The sequence below is a fragment of the Malaya genurostris genome, chromosome 3 (assembly GCF_030247185.1).
Source record: "Malaya genurostris strain Urasoe2022 chromosome 3, Malgen_1.1, whole genome shotgun sequence".
Taxonomy (NCBI): domain Eukaryota; kingdom Metazoa; phylum Arthropoda; class Insecta; order Diptera; family Culicidae; genus Malaya; species Malaya genurostris.
In genome coordinates this window covers 261,652,714-261,677,779 of record NC_080572.1, presented here as the reverse complement: position 1 = coordinate 261,677,779, position 25,066 = coordinate 261,652,714, and the positions used below count along the sequence as shown (strand labels likewise).

The 25,066-nt window shown below is 34.2% G+C and overlaps 1 protein-coding gene across 20 annotated transcripts in view; it reads right to left on the bottom strand.

The window, feature by feature from the left end:
• LOC131438950 (potassium voltage-gated channel subfamily KQT member 1) overlaps positions 1 to 25,066 on the bottom strand; it is an 892,435-nt gene that overhangs the window by 810,413 nt on the left and 56,956 nt on the right. For 18 of the 20 annotated variants that reach the window (XR_009231015.1, XM_058609372.1, XM_058609379.1 and 15 more), the window contains exon 2: positions 14,651 to 15,353. The gene's annotated coding sequence lies outside the window, so the exon portion shown is untranslated. The remainder of the gene's footprint in view (positions 1 to 14,650; positions 15,354 to 25,066) is intronic. The other 2 variants (XM_058609369.1, XM_058609371.1) reach the window with 1 other exon arrangement.

Sequence of the window (25,066 nt, the reverse complement as noted above, 5' to 3'; positions counted from 1 at the left end):
AATTTTCGAGTTGAAAGCAATTCCATAATTATATTGATTTAAACTACTTACAGCAATAAATTCTGGAGGAACATAACAGCCATATACCATTCGAATCAGTTCGTCGAGATCAGCAAATGCGTGGGTGACAAATAATTTCACTCAATTTTTTTCGGAGATGACTCAACCGTTTTCTACAAACTCAGATTCATATGAAAAGTCGTATACTCCCAAACAAGGTTCCTGAATTATGTTTGGTTCCAACCTCTGGTTCCGGAACTACAGAATGATATGTGAAACGAAATTAAAACTGTGTAACTCATTTTTCTCGTAGATGGCTGAACCGATCTAAGATTCAAATGAAATCTAAGAATCATCTAAGATTCAAATGAAAAGTTTTAAGATTCTATAAAACATCTTGTTTTTCAGTCAGATCCAACTTCCGGTTTCGGAGATACAGGGTGATTAGTATAAAAATGTCTATTTCACATAAATTAATCAGGTTTATCGGGTTAATAGTTGCGCCGATGCACTGGACGAATTTCGCGCTAACTCAAAGAAATGTTTGCAGCACCCTTCCAGAATTCAATGAAACTTTCTGTACATGAAGACTTTGTCACAAAAAACCACTTTTCATACTTTGTTTTTCCAAAACTGATCATGACATTGAAAAAAAAATCAGTTTGGACAAGGATAAGGTTTTTTCAAAAAAAATTTTTCCTCAAAAGTGCCCAACTTGAATTTTCAACTGCAGGTAGTAATATTTTTATTTAAAAACTTGACTAATTTTGCAAAAGCCACTCATACAACACTTTTTTAACATGTAGTCAAACTTGTAACCGAAAATATCAAAACTTTCTTGGCCACCTGGCCACATCGAGAGTCATTTTGTACATTTGCGAGAGAGCATGGAGAAAAATGTAATATGCAGAGCGAGCTACGTGATTATACGCAACCTACTGGCTTCAACCCTTAATGATTCGAATTGAACCTTTTTTTGCCTATAGCGAAACATGATACACCACCACCAAACAGAGCATTGCCTTCATGCCGAATCGATCTGGTTTTGCAGTTGATGTTGAAAATTATTTACTTTAGTTTCTTTGAAGCAAAAACAAGTGTTTTTCGGTTTTCCATTTGTATTTCATTCAATTCATGTGGCACCCATTTTCCTCATTTTTGGAATATTTCCAAAGCTTTTAAACGGTCAGAAGTTGTTCGTTGTGCAACATTTAGCATTGCTCATTGTCATCCAATATTGCTTGCAATTCGGTGTCTTCAAACTTATTATCTCTGAAACCATTTAAATTATCTTTTGCATGCTGCTTCTGATAGAGCACTTTTCTTAAAACTAGAACAAAAAAGTAGCACGTTGAAGAAGGAAAATTGGTGCGCGAAATTCTCATTATTACTTCGCAGAAAAACAGTATTATACAGTTCTCCCCCAAAATTGGTATCGTTATTAATTCATTTTTTTTATAATAAAATTTTTATTCTGGCCTTTTTGCGTAAAAGCTTTACGTGGCCGATTGGCTTACATTTTTGTTACTTAATTTTTTTTTGCTATTGGATCTCGTTGTCACCCTTTTTCTAGGAGGAGATGAGTTTCCATTTCCATCCAACGAGGATCGGGGGTCACTTCGTCCGCGGCTTATCTCATCATCCATTGCTTCATCGTCGGTGTTGGGTGTGATTTCCGTTTTATTTTCGTTTTCCTTGTTGATCGTAGTCTTGAGCTCGTTGAGAATTGCTGTAGATGCGCCTTGTTGTACATTGGTTGCAGTTGCTGGCTGGTTGAAGGGTAGGTTGTTAACTGCAGCTGGTGTACTTTGTTCTATAGGGGATACTAATGGCTTCGTTGAAGGGGATGTTGTTGGTGACTGTCATTGTTGTTGGTGACTGTCACAGGTGTACTGGGGATGCTTGGGGTTGGTGTGAAGGAAGCACCGCTGTCCTTTGGTGTTGTTGTCTCCTTGTCCAGTTTATTACATGGCTTACCGTAGTAAACAGCTTTTTGGCAATATTGACATGTGGCCATCTGATTGTCATAGGTAACAAGTGATTTGCACGGAATTCTAGTATCTTGACCGAAAATCCGTGCCAATAGTTGTAACGCGATCTGTTGCTGGTTAAACGAATAATGAATGTGAAATGTAGTGCCAAAATATGCGCGCGAGATTTTTAGCACTTTAGTTGAACGAATCTTCGCACAAAGCATAAGTGGCAAAACCGACACATTGAAACCAGGAATATTTTTCAGTGATTGAGCGCAGTTACATTTTTCAGAAACGTATGTACTTTTGAATTGTGATTATATGAGTGTTATATGTTTCGATGTTTCACATGAACGATACTACTTGGCTCGTTTTCATTTCATTCGGTTGCATGTCTGGGTTAAATTTTTAGTTTTGCTACAACCTGAAATAACCTATCTCTAAATCTATTATACTATATTACACAACAAAGTAACATCAACACATTGAGCTGGACAGAGCATTGCTAGCATTATAAACGTCAGCTAAATTAGAAAATGAACGATTTCTTATAATAACCATTTGACTATATCCAACTCGTTGTTATTTCAACACAAAACAGAATGCAATGAAGTTTTTTATATGATCACGATATACGCCACCGAACCCACTGTGCATTTCTCACACCACCACCATACGAAATAGGCGCGCGCAAGCAATATAGAAAATGATGAAAAGTTTTTGAAATTCACTTGAAACTGTTTCAAACTTCGGTTATTACGGCTAAAGTTTTATAATTTTGAGTTGCGTTTTCATATTCTTTGTGAAATGTGATACCCCATGCTAGAACTAATTATGGGTATAACGAGCCTTTTGCCAGCATGTGCCGAATATTCAAACACTGTTCCAATTCATTCGATTTTAATCTATCATGAAACGTTGTCAAGAAATTGTTCCTTGGGTTACTATCTAATTAATTTTAGTTTTAGTTAGTTTAGAAATACTATGTTTAAGTGAAATGTATCATTTGGATGAATGTAATCTTTTGAAACAAAAGATGAGGTTTTACGTCTGTTGGAGTGCAAGTTTGACCGAAACTAACTTCAAATAAACAAATAAACAAATAAACAAATAAACAAATAAACAAATAAACAAATAAACAAATAAACAAATAAACAAATAAACAAATAAACAAATAAACAAATAAACAAATAAACAAATAAACAAATAAACAAATAAACAAATAAACAAATAAACAAATAAACAAATAAACAAATAAACAAATAAACAAATAAACAAATAAACAAATAAACAAATAAACAAATAAACAAATAAACAAATAAACAAATAAACAAATAAACAAATAAACAAATAAACAAATAAACAAATAAACAAATAAACAAATAAACAAATAAACAAATAAACAAATAAACAAATAAACAAATAAACAAATAAACAAATAAACAAATAAACAAATAAACAAATAAACAAATAAACAAATAAACAAATAAACAAATAAACAAATAAACAAATAAACAAATAAACAAATAAACAAATAAACAAATAAACAAATAAACAAATAAACAAATAAACAAATAAACAAATAAACAAATAAACAAATAAACAAATAAACAAATAAACAAATAAACAAATAAACAAATAAACAAATAAACAAATAAACAAATAAACAAATAAACAAATAAACAAATAAACAAATAAACAAATAAACAAATAAACAAATAAACAAATAAACAAATAAACAAATAAACAAATAAACAAATAAACAAATAAACAAATAAACAAATAAACAAATAAACAAATAAACAAATAAACAAATAAACAAATAAACAAATAAACAAATAAACAAATAAACAAATAAACAAATAAACAAATAAACAAATTAACAAATAAACAAATAAACAAATAAACAAATAAACAAATAAACAAATAAACAAATAAACAAATAAACAAATAAACAAATAAACAAATAAACAAATAAACAAATAAACAAATAAACAAATTAACAAATAAACAAATAAACAAATAAACAAATAAACAAATAAACAAATAAACAAATAAACAAATAAACAAATAAACAAATAAACAAATAAACAAATAAACAAATAAACAAATAAACAAATAAACAAATAAACAAATAAACAAATAAACAAATAAACAAATAAACAAATAAACAAATAAACAAATAAACAAATAAACAAATAAACAAATAAACAAATAAACAAATAAACAAATAAACAAATAAACAAATAAACAAATTAACAAATAAACAAATAAACAAATAAACAAATAAACAAATAAACAAATAAACAAATAAACAAATAAACAAATAAACAAATAAACAAATTAACAAATAAACAAATAAACAAATTAACAAATAAACAAATAAACAAATAAACAAATAAACAAATAAACAAATAAACAAATAAACAAATTAACAAATAAACAAATAAACAAATAAACAAATAAACAAATAAACAAATAAACAAATTAACAAATAAACAAATAAACAAATAAACAAATAAACAAATTAACAAATAACAAATAAACAAATAAACAAAAAAACAAATGAACAAACAAAATCATTCCTGGGGACCGGAACCGTGTATACATGTTTAAAACCAATTACGCCCTGGCAAAGCAAAATTTCAGAATTCTAAGAATACTTAAAATTTAGGATAAATATAATTGCGATAACTTAAGTGTTCCTGGTTTTTCCGGTACCCGGTATGAAGTGATCGTTTTTTTTTTGTTTTGTTAAAATGAAACACTAGTTTAAAAAAAAAATATTACCTTTTTGGCAATTAATGGATATCACGTCAATGGAGAGCGCACATTCTGGTCATTTTTCGATCAATACATTGTTTAAATTGATCATTTGCTATCTCTAGCGATAATCAAATAACAGTTTCCTCCATTTTGAGAAGCTCATAACACACTACTTTTATTATCCCACCAAACACAGAGCATTGCCTTCTTGCCGAATCGATCTGGTTTTGCAATCGATGTTGATGGTTGTCCTTGATTAATTCATGATTTTTTTCCATTTCAATACAAAACTGTGTTTTCGGTTTATCATCTGTCTTTCATTCAACTCATGTGGCACCTATTTTCCACACTTTTGGACTTTTTGAATAGCCTTCTAGCGGTCCAAAAATGTTTATTGTGCCAAATTTAGCCTTGCTGCCATTCGCATTTGACTAGATCAAAATTGCTAGCAATTCGACATCTTCAATTTTTTGTGGCCTCCACGTTCATCATTTTTCACCAGTGTTGGGAAAAAATAAAAATTTTGAAAATCGCGAAATTGAAATTTTTCAGAAGAGATTTTCAACCGTGAATCGTGATCGATCAGAAAACTCACTGCAGAAAAGATTAGTACTTGCAAACGCGATTCTCACTGAAACTGATTTCACATGGCAAAAAATCAGATCTCTTGCTCAATGAATGAAAAACTCACAGAAAACATGAGTTTTAGAAAAAGATACGTTCAAGAGGCAAGACACGAAACTGTGTTGTTATGCAAGCCAATTCCGAAGCCAAAGGATATCCGAATAATACAAGACTCCTGATTAAATTACTGCAGAGATCTTAGAAGAACTTACCGTTGACTGTATGGAATAGAAACATAAATAAAACAGTTCCAGATAATCTAGGAGCTCTGAAAATTAAACTATTATAACCCGAACTCGCAAAACAGCAAAACAAATAATGAAAAATTTGAATTTCCCTTTTTATCTAGATCACTTCTTCAAAAATCTAAATAACCAGTTCTGTAAATTTAAAGAATTTCATATCTAATTTTGTTGGTTTTGTCTCTTCTTTGCTTCGTCACTTACACAACGTCTTGAAATCCTTAACATTCATCATCATGTAATTCCGGAGCCAGAAGTCGGATTAAAACGAAATTCAATCACTGGCTATAGAACCGATTTCTCTTCGAATGCCTTATTTATATTATCAGTTATCCCGCTGCAGAGATTTTTCCATCCCAGAGCATGGTTCATAACATAACACTACTGCTTTCAAAACAATGTTTTGCGCTTTGAATCATCAAGATGAAAGACAAACAGTCTGAATTCTTGTATGACTAAAAAAACCCAAAGTCGGTTGGAAAGGAAGGATGGCTATAACTATGCTTTTCCATGTTAAGAAAATTTGATCAATATATATCATGATTTGCCTTTTAGCCCCATCAGTAGATTGCATAACTGATCTCCGTACAATCAATCAATGTCTAAAACAGTGTAAATTTCTTTGGTTCGCTTCAAAGATACCAACAAAACCATAGCATAAAATAAATCATTTGCTTCTATGTGAAAGCTAAATATCACCTCGGGTGTATCGTTCGATCCATTTCTAACAATTCTTTTTTGAGGATAGATAAAGCAAATGTTTACTACAAGTTTTTATAGATAGAATGAATTCGGGTTTTGCTTCATAGCACAATCAACAATGTACATTTGCAAACAGCAAACGAGGTATTTTGTGTCTAAAATATTAATGTCTTGCATCACCCAACACGAACACGTTTAGTCTTGCGTGGGATAAAAAAAATGCATATTCTTCTCAACATCTCCACCAACACTAGTGAGACAAACAACGAAACGTAACTTATGGTATCACTTTTATAACATTCTGACGATGATCCGGTCAACCTCGCGAAAAGTACACCTAAGTTCAGTGAAACGATTACAGCTCATGGTGTACCGTTATCCTGTTTCACTACGCTGGTACAGAATCTGCATGAAACAGATAATAGATCCAGAAGATTGTTTGAATACCAAAAAGAACTTGCAGCATCGGTGTCACTTTCCTTCTGAAGCAAAGTTTGTGCTAATTGATGCAGCCGGATCGGAGAAAAAAAATTAGAAAGTTATGAGACTTTTTTCGTAACTTTTGCTTCCATCGAACGGATACATCTTATTTCCGGTCGTTTCGAAGCATGCTTCCGAAGACTCGAACGATGCACATGAAACGACAACGTTAGACGCCATCAGTAGAAAACAAATGTTTATTTATGAAACGAGTTTCGGTTATTGATCAGACCCTTGTCACATCTAGCGTTGGGAAGGTTCTTTCTGATTTGGTTCAAAACCTTCGAAATTTGAGATAATTTGTGGGATAATGTAATGGTAACAGAACTTTCAGCTTTGATTTTTGGACAAAAACTTCCCTTCTTCAATCAACCAAAGTTAAAAATACTATTTGATTTACTTCCTTTTTACTTTGACCTAGTTTAAAAACTTAAACTTTATATTTTTTTGTTCGATTCAGATTTAGAAATCGAACAGAAAAGTATATCCTTCAGGGAAATTTTTTAAATGGAATGGATCGGATCAATAGATAAATATTATACTTGAAGTTCAGATAAAAAACAAGATTCCGAGTAAAACGCATTTAAGGGACAACTTACAATCTTAGGAAAGCGGCCATTGTTGCAAAACACGAAACCAGTTTTCTTTACTGTCGTTGAACGGAAATTCAAAAGAGAAACATCAGTTTGTTTGGCACATTTTTCTAAAATAAACTGATATTGTTTTGTGTCAAAATTTGTCAAGCAGTAGCGACTTTTGCCCTTTTCAACAATGACTGTTTTCCTAATATTGTAAGTAGAATCTTAAAGTTGTTCAAATGTTTCTCGAGTCACCAGAGACAGAATCGTTCTAGGCATTTTATTTCGAGAAATCGGTACCAACTTATGATTATGGCATATCGTATGATAGGCCCTTGCGAATGTTACAAAATATAATGCCCATTGCTCGGCTAAGGAGTATATCGAAAATAAGCTATCCACATACGTTTGTGTTGTACGCATGTATTTGTGATGGTTTTTTATGCTCAGATCACAGCATGGTGTGCGTTTTTCTGTCAGCTTTCGTTTGTTTACTTGCTTGTGCGGTTGAAGTTCTGCGATTTTAATATACAGCGTATTGAAAAGGAAGTGAAAATTAAGGTTCTGGACTCATGACTAAGTGAGAAAGGTATTACTATGCGAAAATTGGCGAAAAGGTTTGGAATTCATCATGCCAGTGTTAAAACCGTAATTAATAAGTTTGGGGAACACTATTCTTTGGATGAGGTACCAGGTTTTTTTCAACCCGAAACTGGACCAGAAAGTGGTATCTCTAATCATGAAGAACAAATCAATGTCAATACGTGATTTGGCCAAAAAAGCAGGAAGGGCTTGGAAATTGTTTTCGTGTCTTCTGCAGTGTCCGGATGCATGCGTTTTGATAGACGATGAGACTTATGTAAAGAGGACTCAAAAACCCTTCCAGTTCCACAATACTTTACTGTCGTCGTTGGGGAGGATGTGAGCGATCCGTACAGGTCGATTTAAGTGGATAAATTTGGTCGAAAGGTACTGGTATGGCAAGCAATATGTTCCTGTGGTTCGAAGTCAACCATTTTGTACACCACCGGAACTATAAATGTAGAAATTTATCGATCTGAGTGTCTCCAGAAGATATTGCTGCCATTATCTAAGAAGCATAGTACACCTCTACTGTTTTGGCCGGATTTAGCGTCGGCTCACTATGCCAAAACCACTATCAATTGGCTTGCGGAAAAGGGTATAAATTTCGTTGAGGAAAATATCAATGCACCAAATTGCCCTCAGCTTCGACCCATCGAACGTTACTGGGCAATCGTGAAGAGAGTCTTCAATAAGACTGGTAAGGCAGTGGGAAACATGCAGGAGTTCAAAAAAATTTGGATTCTGTACGGGTCGGGTTCGGGTTTTAAAAACTTTCTTTCCCTAAGTTTTCAATGTTTTCTCTCTATTCAGTTAACTCTAGATCGTCGAATGAAGTAAATTGAAAAATAGGTATGTATAATTTTTAAGTGAAATAATTAGATTTTACACAAAACATTTTTTATTCGAAACTCTTCGAAACAACTATTTAGCTAAACCCTGCGATATTGCAAGCCTTCATTTTCGGTGAAATAATTAAATGTATTGTTAAATTAATGAAAAATAGACATATTTGTATTTCTGGTCTACTGTAGAACTAAGCTTGAGTTCATTCAAACTACCTTATTCAATCAATTCAATTTTCTGGCATTTATTTTCGGCGTGAAATTTGATGCAATACTTGACAGTACTTCTTCCACGAGTACATAATGAGCATACCCAAATTTATCTCAGTTTGTCAATATTAAAATATTATTTTCAATAATATTCAAAGACAATTGTATTCACACAAGTAATCTATATTTTTATAATAAATATGCATTGATATTTATCAAAAGTAAAATTTATGAACAGTAAAAAAAATCGTGTTTGACGTTGCTTCCAAGCATCGTTTTATCTTACAGCGATCAACTCTTCTACTGCTGGAATTGGGGAAAAAGTCGCTTACACAAAAATATCCATGTCTCCGTTAAAAATGAATGGATTTCAATAAACTAAGCCTTGCAAAGCTATCACCGTGTGAAATCTATGCCTTGAAACATATTTTGTCAAATAACTGAAAATTTTAACATGAAACTTCGTATAACTCAAAAAGGGAACATCCGATCTCAAAAACATTCTCCTGGGAGACCTTTCATTTGCGAATAGTTTGACCAAAATCTAAATAGTCTCTTGCTATTTAAATAGTCTCATAAATAATATATGACATGGTTTTTAGGTCCCAGAAAGTCGATTTTCCCAAAAAAAAAACATTGTTGAGTTGACACTAAATCTCGAAGTTTAATGGAATTCTAAGAATTTTGGCATCAACAATTTTTTTCAATTTTGGAAATCTCAAAGTCCCAGAAATACGAGTTTTTCGTAAACAATGACACTAAATCTCGACCTTTCATGTAATTCAATTAAAAATTGAGCGGTAAAATTATCTTCGAAAAATGCACACATGAGAATTGATTAAAGTTGAGATTAAGATTACTTTATTTTTATCAGTTCTTCAACTTATATAATCTATTCTCTCCTAGCCTAGCTAATAAGTTTTTACAATTGGGATCACTGAGAATCCGGGAGGAGGAGGGACGTGAAGAAGAGAGAAGTGTTGTGTTTTTGTTTTCTGTTACTTCGATGACATAACGATTTGAAACTTGATGCTCCTTGTTTCTGTAGTCGAATTTTATGACCACTGCGTTTTTTCGTGTTGATATTTTAGTTGCCTTCATGTAGGTAATGTTTTTATTTTATGTAGGTTTCTAGGTTTTCGTGGAAGGGTGCTTTTACGGGTTTTTTGTTAAGTGCGTGTGGTCTGGGGTGTGTGAAAGATTTAGTCTTAAATATTCATATTACATGGTCTGGAATGTGTGAGGAGATTTAGTGTTAAAGGCTCATATTACACACACATACATACACACACAGACATTTTCCGATCTCGTTGAACTGAGTCGAATGGTATATAATACCATGGGTCTGTGAGGCCCCGTTCGAAGGTCGGTTTTTCCAGCAACTCTAAAGCACTAAAATCTCAATTTACTCGAACTTAATTTACGCGAATTTAATTTACGCTACATTTTTACGCATTTTATTTGAAATTTCAATTTATATACATATACAAAACAATCTAACATGCTTCAGGCAATTGAATATTGTGAAATGTACATTAATGAATTGTTTAGTCTCAAAGAATCTAAATAAGATCGTGGGTATCCAAGAATTATATGGAAAGCAAATATTTTATATAATCACTTTTATATGATTATTGAGTGCGGTATGCACTCGTAGTACTATTTACAGAAAATTGACATACTGTGATAAGATCTGTAGAAGTACTTGCTCATCCACAACCTCCTCGGAAAAGGCTTCAAGGTTTACCAACGTAACCGATGATCCACCCAAAAACTACCTAGAGTTCAGGCCTCATAATCTACCAGGGTAGCAAAGTGCATTAACAAACTTATCGTTCTCGGTCCATATTCGTGATGCCACATGCGATCAATAGGACAATTGTGATTACTCTAGGCCATCCAAAAACTACCTGGAGTTCGGGCCTTAAGATCTACCAATGTAACAACGTGCATTAACGAACTTATCCCTCTCGGTCTGCTGAATGCTCGTATAGATCTTAAGAACTGTTTTCACTGATGTTCTTGGTCGACTGGAAACCTACCTGGAACAGCTACAAAAAGACAAGTAAGCAATGTGTAGCTCTAAAAATATGAACCACAATCAAAACAGGCATTACCCGTAGTAATTCTTGCTGTGACATAGTGTAGTCCCTAAGGACTCCAAGTAGTTCTTGGATCTTGAAACATTTCCTAATCATTTCCATACTCTCTGAATATACTCAGAAGTTCCTCAGGTGCTGAAGCATCGGGTGTAGTAGGATTGTTCATGTTATCTACGCTAAAATCAAATTAAATTTGAAAAACCTTTTTTTACGTGAAAATTATGAAATAACGCGATGTTTTATTTAATTTACTCACCCTCGGCTCTGCGCGTAAATTGAGGTTCCAGTGTACCATTCTATAGAGAAAGACAAAAATATGTTGAAAAAATAAAAGGTTCAACAAAAGTGGTAGAAGCAGATTCTGATATTGTCACCTATGTAATTAGATTAAAATAATGAGAAATGGATGTCACTCTTACTACCCATACTCGCATATCAGTCCCATTTGGAAAATCGGCATGTCGAGAAAAAGATTTTTTGTACTACCTAATGCTAAATCATTACATGAAATATCGGTAATACACCTTTGCTATTCCAATATTGCAACAAATGAAATTACTGAAATTTGCACTGAATGGGACTTACCTATATGCGGGTACTTTGCATATGGGACAGATATGAGTTGATATTTTTTTCACATCTTACTAAATAAACCCTCAACTTTTATTGGAATTTCTGAGAGTATATTAAGGATAGATTTCATTCCTCAAGCTAACTTAAAATTGTCGATATGGGACTGACATGCGAATATGGGCAGCTTAGCTCCGCTTGCAAATTATAGGAACGAGATCCGTATTCAACTAACGACATCAGCCAAAATTATGTTCTTTCTTTCATTTACCCTTTCAGTCATTCCGTGTCGATATTCAACCGAAGCTTCGAGGATCGATAATGGCAGAAAATGATTTACACTGAATCTGTTGGTGCTCGTATCTATAGTTTTGGTTTGCAAAGAGGTTCTGGGGTATAATTAATTGAATTGAAATTCGTTTGATTCTCCCTGCAAACGTTATTTCACTTTCTTTTTGTCGTAGGAGTACGAGTGACTTTGGCATTGAGTATCTCTTTTTTTGAAATAAGAGATGAAAATGTTTTGTCTCTCTTCGTTTGTTTCGGATGCGATCATTTACGAATGAGACAATAAAAATACGAATATGAGACTGTTGGATTGGATTACTTCATCGAAAATGTGTGACAATTTTCAGCTCTGATACAGCATGCCACACAGCATGTTGGATACCGGCTAAATCGTTGAATGTTATTATATATTTAAACTCAAAGTTTGAATATATTATAAAGAGTGATTTTTAACAAATATAGGATTTGATTTTCAAAAAAATACAAAAAAATGATGTAAATAAAATGTTTAAAGATAATTTCGTGCAAATGTTGACCGCGGCTCCACTTTAGTTGGTCCATGCGAAAGGTCCAATTTTGGCACATTCTCTTCAACATATCGGCCAGTATTTCACGAATAATGCCACTAGTATAGAATCCACACCAAACAGTGACATTTTTGAGCTATCCATCCAACCAGAAATGAGCTTCGTCACTGAACACAACTTTTCGATAAAAACGGTGGATCTTCCTCTAACTATGCCAGTGCCCATTAAGGTCTGCGGCCAGTGTGTTTCAGGGCGTTTTAGATGGCTTCAAATCTGATTTTGTCAAAAACGGTGACGAATATCAAAAAACCCAGCTGACAATCTCTTAGAAAATTAGTTTAGATTATTCTGTGAAAATTTCAGAAATATTCATTGACATTAGCGGTCGGGAAAGTCTTTTTTCTGAAGGAAGAAAACGCCGTCTTTCAACTTGTTCATTGAATATCTCGCCTTCAAAAGCATGGATTAAAAATCTATCCTAATTTAATCTAGATGTGATTAGTGCATAAAAACATATATGTTGTCGCGATAAAAATTAAGTGAATGTTATTTTTGTGAAGGTAAGTCGATTTCTATAGACGCGCCATTTTTTCTGCTCTTGTTTCCTGGTATTGTAACGAAACATGAGACATATTGGATTTTATGTGATGTAGTCTAATTTGTATCCGAAAATATCGAAACTTTCTTGGCCACATTGAGAGTCATTTTGCACATTTGCGAGATAGCATGGAGGGAAATGTTATACGCAGAGCGAGCCACGTGGCTATACGCGACCTACTGGCCTCAGCCCGTAATGATTAAATTATAGACCAAACGACGATTCATGATTTAATTATAGACACAAGACACGATTCACGCGTGACCTGTCGAAAACAGTGTTGCCAAAAGAATACCAGCAAAAAAATCACCCTTTAGATGGTAAATATTTTCATATAGTTCCATCGCTAGCTTAGAGCGAATCCTAGACCCCTTATCTATCCATATATCTAGAACTCCGCGAGCCTTATGATGTGTCATTCCATGTCAACCATAGAGATGGAGGCGACCAGCAACATGTTGTTCCCAATACAATTTGCTAAGTAACTTTTTTTGGTCAGTCAACAGAAAACATGATGGTGTCAGTGTGCAATCCGCCAAGAGCATCTTCTCAACGAAACGCAGCGCTACAACATCTTATATTAAAAATTGTATAGACGACTAGATGGCGAAAAGTGAAATAAAGTTCTATGAAATCTACTGGTCAGAGAAATAGAAAGAACTTTTTGAATGATGGGCTTAAGACTCGAATAATAATCTATGACTCAGTTTCAGTCACTTTGCCTGTCCAAATTTTAAGCCTCATTTTCAAATATTTTTCAACATTTCAACGAAATACAATTAATTTGAAATTGAAAAAAAATCTTCATATAATTTGTTAACAACTATGGAAAAGCACTTTCCCGAAACATATTCTTCAATAATCAGTCAAGCAAATTGAACTCCATCATATGGAAAATGGTCCTGCTGAGTGCTCCACCCATCAGCTGCATTCGAGCAACTAGTTTTATGTGAAGAATAAATCCTTATCGTTGACTCGAACTACTTCAGCTCTGGCGAACGTCCAATTGTCATATTTTCCATGGTCTTCTGGCGTAGGTTTATTTTTCCAGCGAATTCGACTTTTTTTATCGAGTCATTGTCGGTTTTGAAGAATATCTTTTATCACTTTTCATGAAATCAACCACACAACTACCGGACACCATAGTGCAGTTTCAAACAGAAATTTGATTCAGCGCAACAATGAATTTCCCACAGTCCCAAACACAAATATGGAAACTTTACGTGTATTGCATGACCAACATAGGGCCAGCTGACGCCAACTTAATCGCATGACTTTGCACGTTTAGTGTCCTCAAACATATAACACCGACCGGATGGAAAATTTTCGCATGGGTTATGCTGGCTTGATGCGGTATCCTTCCTTCGGGATGTTATGATGACACAGTTCCGGTTTGTTTGGTTGACTCGTCACGCTATGGCCGAGCAAAGCGTAATGGTCCAACGAATACAAACATTCTACGATAGACCACCAAGCGGCTCCAGCTAACATCAGCTGGATTTTAGTACAATAGTGCACTAGGAAACATTATGCTGGTATCGGATCCTAGATGAACTTATTTACCGTACTTTTGAACTTTCCCAGTAATCTAATATTCCGTTCACTTGATAAACAGCAGCCTCCTTGTTTGCCAAGCACATCACAAAAGCTGACGGCTCAGCTTCTTATTGTGTATTTCTACAGAAGTACACTTCACTGGATTCGTATTTTCACTTTGCAGCTTGTTTTATGCTATTGACTTTTCTTATCTTTAATCAAAACCGTGAGAACATTTTTCGGTTGTGGAAAGCAAACAATGAACCGGCATTTTCACGACTCGCTCTCGCAACCCCGCGGGTGGTTCACGCAGATCATCAAGCATCGTAGCTGTCGATTATCATCTATTTATTTGCCTTTCGCATCCACCGAAAACCTGTTCCACCCTAGAAGCTGCTCTGACGAAAAAGCTACTTCGGAACAAAAACGTGTATATGCAGCACTGTTTACACGCTTCTTTTCTCAATAACCAACTCGAACGTAATGCTTTTGCATATCTTATGCCGTAACGTCTTTTTGCATTTATTCTGTTCCTTCCCGGACCGGCAGGAAAAGATGTCTATGTTGCTACGACAGCAAAAGCTTTAAGCCATCATCACCCGAAAAAACGAAAGAAGGGCTGAGCTCACTTTGGAATATTCGCCCCCTGGTTCACGAGCATCCCCGCTGATGATCTGAGGGAGGAAAATCTAAGATCCATGGTTGTTGGTATTATGCTGACGTACAGGTCCTGTAGAGTAAAAAAACGGAAAACATAAAGAATATCAGTAAATTTCAATCACTAGTGTAATCTAGTAAATCGAAAAATCACAGGAAATTATCCATTGAAATTGAATATTTTAACTCATTGTTCCATCATTTTGCAGTCCAGCAAGGTTAACAATCATTTAGGGGTTATCCTATACACTGAGGTCTTTTTTTATGCGGTCTTTTTTATGCGGTTTTTTCACGCGACCTTTTTTATGCCAGCTTTCAGAGTTATGCGATTTTTTTTGTGCGAAGTTTCAGAGTTATGCGGTTTTTTATGCGAATTTCCAGAGCTATACGATTTTTTTATGCGGTACGTAAATTCGCATAAAAAAGACTTCAGTGTATTTGTGCTTTGGGAATATAACGGTATTTACTTTTCTGTAGGTTTCGTCTTCATCTCGCGACTGTATAACAGTTTATGTTAAACTGTTATGCCACCTAACAGATCAACATCAACCGCTAAGCAGACGTAGAATCAATAACATTTCCGAATCACTTTTTGTTCTGCACCGAAGTGAAACGTCTTTACTGATGTGCCGAACGGAAAAGTTGCTTTTGGTTTTTAATGGCCGATTCAGGTAGTGGTCATTTGGGGATTACCGCAAATGACATTCGATAATACACACAATTATCCATTCCTACTGGCCGGATAAAAACTGCTGGATTCAATACAGATTGCTGTATAACAACATTTTTATTTTCTATGACACTGTATATTGTTTTTAGGAATTACAATTGAATGTATTGTAAATGTGACAATTTGAACATTACGCATATTGTACACTTTGTTGTTTTCCAAAATAAAATCTAGGGAAAATTGAGGTATTTTTAATATTCCGATACATTTTATTGTAAAAAGGTTGGTCACAATTCATTGAATAGTATAGAACATTATGTGCATTGGTATGTATTCCTATAGTCACTGCAATGTTTTGGATGCCCGTAAAAAAAACCATTGATTTTACAGCATAAACAATTGATTCACAATCTATGGGAGACAGTATATTTTATTGTATCTTGACAAGAACATTTGACTGTACATTTGATTGTTTTCCAAGAAAACATGTATGAGAAAATTTTATGATTTGAATCGTTACGATACTTAACAACCTATACATTCTATTGTAAAAAGCATTCTCACAATTAATTGAATAGTGTATAGCAATACATTAAAATATTTCTCAATGGTAAAAGAAAAACTGTGGAAGGTTTTGTAACAGAAAATCGTATTGTTTTTCTACAATATTCTTTATTCGGGTGATTTTGTAACAATTGATCTTATTGTTTCTCGTCAATATTTTTTATTCGGGGAAGCAGCAGCCTGATAAACTCAACTGAGTCGAACGTTCGAAGCTTTTCATGAGTATTGACAACTTTTTGCGAAGAAATTATTATTACTAGAGTGAAGGAGAAATTTATGATTACTTAAACAATTACTTGAAAATAAAGTACTATTTACCATATATTTGCACTCAACAGATCAACTCTATTTCGGGATTGTCTGATGATTCAAGGATATTACACAACAAATTTGCTTTTAGATGTCCAGTAATTATTTTTACGTTTTTGAATTGTAAAACATTGTTTTCAATGAATGATCTGTACAATTTATCCAATTCACAGCAATCTGTCAACAAATTACAGTGAATCGCTTGATAATGATGAAGGATCTCAGTAACCATTGCCGACTATGTCATTAAAACCCATACCTGTCAAATTGACCAATTTTCCCGGAGTGAAAAAACAATTGTTTTACAGTTTTGAAGCTGTAGGTAAGCATAACGGTTCAAGTCGTTTTAAATCCTATGATTTCCAGATGGTGAGCATTAACATTCTATTAAGGAAAATTCTACGGTCATTTTTTTGCTCTTCAGTTTTGAAGCATTTCGGGTAACTTTTCCGATCACTTTCAACAAATATTTCTGTTCTAGTAAAATTAAACAAAATTGATTCTAGCGTCAGTACTTGCTTGCCAAATATGGTCAACTCTTTACAGGAAAATCCATTGTGGTCTGCATCTAGGCTAGCTAAACAGCTGAAATTACCCAGAAATACCGTATGGCGCGTTATCAAACGGTATAAGGAAACATTGACGACGATTCGGAAGCCTCCAGCCAATCGTCGGAGTGGAACTGTCGACCGGAAACTGCGTGGTAAGATTTTGAAGACGATTAAGAGGAATCCTAATCTGTTGGACCGTGATTTGGCCAGAAAATTCGGTGTTGCCCATAGTACCGCGAGGAGAACTCGACTCCGGGAAGGAATCAAGTCGTATCGAGCTAGCAAACAGCCAAATCGGACCATAAAACAGAATAGTGTGGTCAAAATTCGTGCTCGGAAACTATATGACCAGGTGCTGACCAAGTTCGACGGGTGTCTTCTGATGGACGATGAAACCTATCTCAAGGCTGACTTCGGACAAATCCCAGGTCAAAAATTTTATTTGGTAACGGCTCGGGGGGATGTTTCAGTCAAATTTAACTTTGTTTTTGCCGACCAATTTGTAAGAAAATTTATGATTTGGCAGGGCATTTACAGCTGTGGCAAAAAAACGAAAGTTTTCGTTACAAACTATTCGGAACTATACCAAAAAGTGTGTCTCCAAAAACGAATTTTGTCGTTCATTCGATCCCACGACCATCTCGTAATATTTTGGCCAGATTTGACAAGCTGTCATTACAGCAAAGTCGTTCAAGAATGGTATGCAGAGAAAGGGGTCCAGTTTGTTCCGAAAAACCTTAGCCCACCCAACTGCTCCCAGTTCCGCCCTATTGAGAAATACTGCGCAATTATGAAGAGGAGACTCAAGGCAAATAGAAAGGTTGTCAAAGACATCAATCAGGTGGAATAAGATAGCTAAATCGATGGACGAAGAAGGTGTGCGCCGCCTAATGAGCCGTGTTACAGGAAAAATTCGAGAATTCCTTCGAAACCGTGACGAATAATTTTATCCATATTTATTCTTAAAAGTATGAAGAAAACGCTACATTTGTATAAAAAAAGATCTTGAATTCAATAATAAATAACTGAAATACGAACAATTAACTTTGTTCAAATTCTATCTGAAGCAAGCTTTATTTGCCGGTCTTCGCCGAGCGATAACTTCACATTGTTCATATTATAAAAATTTTGGTGGAGCTTCGATTAATTTAAAAAAAAACTTGACAAATCACACTTGAAATGTTTTATTATAACAAAATACAAAAAAAAAATGATTTTTTGAAAATGTTAGACCCCAGTAACGAATTGTTTCCTTCGATTTTAAAGACAAAAAAGGCGGGTGGGTAATGTAAGAGACACGGGAATGAATACGGGAACAACTGACATGTTCCTTAACACTTCCGAATATCAATTAGTTGATCAATTGTATGAATTATGCAAGCATTCTAATTTTTAACATTTTTCGCAAAAACAAAGAAGGCTTCACTTGATCTCGATTACTGTGAATTTCACACAGCGAAAAGTGCACAAAACTTACCAAACTGTTCTAGATTTGCACTAAACTGAGGATATTTACCTTTGATTTGCAAGCAAAAAAACCTAATAATTCTTCAGAAACCTTCAGAGCCATTAGAACGGCTGATTTTGTGTGATGCTCTCCACCGTTGTTCTCTTTTCGTTGTTTTTTCACCAATGCAAACAACTGTTAGCTGTGACACACAATACATCTGCTAGCAGTGGCGATAGAATCCAAACTGATTCAGTTTTTGTTAGGAGGTTTCTTTTTACGTGATTTCGTTTGTAGCTTTTTCACTAATGGGCGGTCCTAACGGCTATAAAAATAGCCGCATACAGAATTTTAATGTCAATTATTTCATCTCGGATTTGGGTTATTTATTGAAAGAAACGGTCAATATGTTGTAGGGATTCGTTTCTAGCATTCAGAAGTGTCAAATTGCGTAATTCTCTACGACATTAAACACTGTTCAGAACACTTTTCTCGAACGATTTTTTGTGCAGCAGCAGATATTTTGTTCTCTTCCTCATAACGCGTCAAATGAGACAGGTTTTTCAATAGTGTACTATTGAAATACTTCAATGTTTTTGCTCTACACGTTTAAGTTGAAAAATTTTAATTCTATTGGTAGTTAGATTATATAAATCCTTTTACAGATCACTGAGCTATGAAAATACGAGAAAGGCAAACGCGCCTTGCGAATTATCCTTTTTGATACTCGTTTATACAAAACATTTCAGAAAAGTTTAATTTTGAATTATTTGAGATTATGTCACACAACTGAAAATTTTATAATAAAATTGTGATCATATTTCCGATGGCATGTAGCAAAAATTATGTTGATTCGTTAGATACAACAAGAGATATTCACGATCAAAAACTTATCACTCTCTCAGAGGGTAAATTTTGAAAAGGCACCCTATAGTAAAGTAAGTCGTATTCACAACAAAAACTTTAAAAAACTTTCTCGAAGGCAGGTTTTGAACGTCCGTGTCCATCGTCATTCAAAAACTACTATTTCCATTTTGTTTAAATTTTTAAACACACATGTAAAATAACAAAACCCAAAGTTTTCCTTTTCCTTGTTTGTTACTTCGGGGAGTTTTACAGCTACAAAATGATGGAATCAATTCATATTCTTTGCATTATATGAATTTCAGTGGAACTATAACAATCGAAATTAAATTCCTCTCTATTTATTTCCTCTCATTCAATACTTAGTTGTTTATAGTGTTGGTTCATCAAGCTGCCAAGTAAAGTAACACTAACGGTTATGAGTCGTTTGTTGGTTCTGAGTAGTATCTGAGTTTCAAATGCAGGATGATGTTACTATTGCATCTTCATCCTACCTCTTAAGATGGATGATGCAGTTGGGATTTCACCCGCCGTTGATAATTCGGATACTGGAAATTGTCAGTCATCAACTATCTCGAATGAGTTGGCTACAGCTGGTATCACGAATGAAAGATCCAGATTTATCACTGTCAACTAGTTGGATGAAGAACAGGATTCTCTCTTGGGCTTCATTTCCAAACATGCCAGCTACTGACGCAGTTTGAAAAATTGCGCTCAAACAACAGCATTTTTACTAGATTCTATTTTGAAAATGTTAAAATGTCTATTGCATTCTTCCAAACATCATTGCAGGATTCTTGTCAGAATTCTGACTGGACATTGCAAAGCCAACAACATGGCTACTATTCAGCGTGCTGAGTATTATTTTTGTGATTTGTGTTAGTGCGGTTGCGTACTTCATAGTATCTGATATATAAATGTCCCGCATTGACTCTACTACGTATTCGGGTTTTTGGTTCCCCATATATGGTTGAATCTGTGTATGGTGAACTAAAATTGAAGGATAGCTAGAGGAGTTCATCGTTCTTCCTGGAGTGAATTAATCTCTTTTGTTTCTACCCTAAAAGATTTTAGCACATTGTTTCGCATCCCTTACGGGGTTCCGAATGTACTTCCGTTCATACATATTGCGAATCATTCTGCATGCTTCCAGGAAAGCAGAATAGTGTCGCTTTTGTAAAATCTCTAAATCCTCTCGGGGGTTGGAGGTTTTATTAAATGTGCGTTTTGGCAGCTGCAGATCGTTCAGTATCCTTTCGTGGATGCAGAACGATTTATTTCTTCACATTTCCCTTCCATGTTCTTTTTATTCTTTTCTTTTCCATCAGAAAGATAATGAGAAGCCACGGCAAACAAAATCCGGAACCGGAATTGTTCGCAATTTGCGCTTCGATCTTGATTAAAAGTATCATTCAAACGAGCCTAAGGTTGTCGAGATCGGTTCAGTCATCTCCCAGAAAAACTATGAGATAAAAGGCGTATGAAGGTTCTCACATACACAATCACAGACATTTTTTGTTCTCGTCGTGCAAATCCAAATTGCATAAAACATTAGAGGTCACCGTGGTTACGATCAAATATCGTTTTACCTTTTTTATAAACGTATAAAATAGGTATAGCATTCGCTTAAACTTTGAAAAACTTTTCAGAGGCCGAGTGTTATATACCAATTGATTCAGCTCGACGAACTGAATGATTACTCTCCGACCTTTAAAAATATTTATGCTTTCTGACAATAATTTGTTTTTTGGCAATACCAATAAAACAAACCATAGAATGTAGAAATTCGTCAAAAACTCACGGAGATATATGTATTTTTGTGTATTCTGTTATTCTGCCATATCCCAATAAAAGAGGTTTTGAACGAAGTACGGTGAAATGACGCTTGGAATCAATGTTAGACACAATTTTTAATACAATCGCTTCTGAGTGATTGAAAGATTGAACAAAGTACTCTTCAGCATTGTATATTGGCTCAATTCGTTTTTAGCACGGTTCCTTTTTGGCAACATATTTGTTATACTGTGTCGTGTTACTAGAAATCTGGTATTATCCTTATATTTGAAATTTGGTATTTTCTTCGAATTAATTTTTATTGCTAAATCGATTGTAACTGTCTTCAACTACAACCACCAAAATATATTCAAGAAATAATTTATATTCATTGAAATTGTCCTGTTTATTTTCATAAATATTTTGCCCTGTTTATTTCAATAAAGCAATCGATTAACATTCTTTCTAGTCACAATGTTTGAGAGACTACTACAACCGCCAAAATATATTCAAGATGATGCCAAAATATAGTTGATGCAGGAAACATATTAATCGATAACCAACTCGCCGTTAGGTGGATAAAACAAGAAGCAGTAAAAATTCTTTTTCTCCAAAACTTCTTTTCTGTTTTAATAAAAAGGTAAAATGGATTCATTTCTATTTAATTATTGATTTATCTTTTACATTTTCGGTTTATTTATTTATCAACATTATTTTTTCACTTTACGATATCCATAATTACACATCGCTTGCAATATCTGCGATTTTCTAGCAAACGAACTAATTTCTAGTCCCTCATTCTATTTATGATTATTAAATTAATTCATCTATTGATTTTCAAATTGTTTATGAATTAATTTTTTTTTTGTAAATTTGATCGCTGATTAATTTAATGGTTTCAGTAACTTTTCCTTCTATTCATTTATTCATATATTTATTCATTTGGTAATTGAGTGAATTAACTCATTTTCTCATTTTTTTTAGATACCACTTCCGGTTTCAGAAATACAGGGTGATATGTGCACTCAATTTTCCTCGCGATGACTAGATCGAATTTCTTTAATTTACGCCCAATCGGAAGGTCTTAGAGTTAAAAATTTTTGTATAATTTTTATCTGAATCTGACTAGCCTATACATTCTCTTGTTTTAAGTAGCAACACTCAGGCCGTGCTCTCATTTGAACTTTCGGACGACCTTTTGCGTGGTACGTTCGAAACCTCTAAAGCTCAGGTCGTGCTCCCATTTGGACGCAAATCTCTCTCAACTGCTGAATACTGGTTCTGGATTCGGGAGCATAATTTTCTAATTCTAATTTCAGGTTTGGAATTTAGTTTCAAAATTCGGTTTCAGAATTTAATTGAAAATTATTCAGAATTTGTGCGCATTTGAAGCGATTGTGCGTAATAATGTAACAGTGAAGTGAGTTTCGAATGTTGCACTCTAATTGTACATATCAAATGATGTTTTTTGTATCTTTCAACCTTACAGACTACGCCGTCCGGTGTGCTACTTGTATCCGGTTTTTGCTTTCCCAGTGCTCAAAGTTTTCAGTCAAAGAGTCGATTTCGCAAAGTCGAATGAAGAAAACAGCGATTTAGAAGAAAAATTTTCAAGAAGAAGTTTACGTTTCTTTTATGTCTTTTTCTCCAATACAACATCGTATTTATACCTGCCATTATAGAAAAGACAACCGCGACTGAATTTTTTTTTACAGTAGTGTGCCATCTAGTGGCTAGTAGTCATTACGGTGTAAACATTTTTTCGGTGACAGTGCGCCATACAGCTGCAAATTGCAGAAGCCAATTCAACCATTTATGTTGGTTGAAAACAACGTTTTATTTCTTTTACTCAACTAAAAATTTAATTGAATGGAAATGAAGTGTGCCTTAGCTAAGAAATGACAGCACGTTTAATTGGTGAATTCAACTGAAAAATAGCCATTTTAACAAATATTTTATTATTATTAAGGGAATGAGAATTAAAAAATCTAAATTAGCAAAAGTAAGATTTTTTTAGTTGTCTCAAAAAATAACTAAGTAAAATCAGAAAACCAACTAATTTTTTCGCCAAAACGCTGATTTCGGTCTTTCCGTGCATTAAAAAGGTTATACAACCACTACAGAAACTGACTTTTGATCCGCTGAGTCTTATTTGAATATTTCCGCTTCCGGAATAATAGGTTGAGGTGAGTAAAAAAATTAAAACATTTGCATTAACTTTCCTCAGAGATGCTTGAACCGGTTTTCACTAACTTATACCGTTTTCGTTTTTGAACCTAGACACGGGCTACTCTGACTCCGAGTAAAACGAACACGTGGTACGCGTCCTAAACAACAACTCATGAAAAAAAGAAAAAACAAACAAACTCGGCTGGATGCGTGGTGCGGCCCGAGAAAATTTTCAGAGCGAAACTACGCGATTGGAGTCCGATCTAGAGCGACCTCAGGTTGCTTAAACAAACATATCAAACGTTGTTTGGGCGACTCTGGGTCAGCTTTCGGGCTGCTCTGATCAATAAACGAAAACGGTATTAGATTTAAATGAAAGGTCTTGAGACGCCATACTAAATTTCTGAATTTGTTTGGAAGCAACTTTCGGTTGAAAAAAAAAACTATTTCAATTTATTTAATCTCTTTCGTCAGAGATGGTTGGATCGATTTTTTCAAAAAAGGTAAATTGATCCGACTTTCGGTTGCGTCAAAAATTTCGAACAGTCATAGAGAGCGGTGACTTAATAGACGAAAACATTTTTCCAAATTGGGCTCAAATCAATTCTCTTCGATAGACCTTGTCAGTTGACGCCCATACCAGTTTCCGGCTCCCGATTTCGGAAGTACCGAAAATAGTGGTCACAAACTCTAAAATTTAACTCACTTTTCAGAGCGATGGTTTCACCTGTTTTTCCCAAACGCAGGATCAAACGAAAGGTCTTCTGAGTTTCATCTGGATCAGACCATTGCACCACCAGGTGCAATAAAAAAGGTTTTTTTGTGTCTTTCGTTCATTTAATGGGGCGCCAATTTTCCCATCTTATTTACGTTTTCCATAACTCTCAAACGGTGGAAAATTACTGGTTGTGTTACATTTGATGCCTCAGCCCTTTTTTAGTTTACGTGTTATCTTCATCCATTAATACCTGTAATTTTGTGTCAAGGACTTTTTTATTTTTTTTTATTTGTCACATAAAATGCACCACTTTTGAAACCATCTCTCGCATGTTGCTTTCGATAGGGTATGGGGACCGAAAGCCTCCTGAAGTATGTGATAGGCGACACAGCGCCTCCATCATTCTACCATCTGGTTGAAGCAAAGTCGATCCTCATTTGAAATTGATACTTAAAATTTTAATAACAGCAATCAATGTAACAACAAATGATAAAACGGAGGCGAACGATCGCAACTAGATTAAAGTCGGGTATAAATAAACGATATACAAAAAATAAGGTTTAAGGTATCCCAAAGAATGATCATAACTGGTATCATAAATGAATGGTAATAAATTTTATGTTTGCTTAACGTTTCAACATAAACTGTTTTGCACTGATGAGTCGAAGACGAAACATAAAATGTATTTCAAGGAGTATTTTATTAAAATCACTTTTGTTAT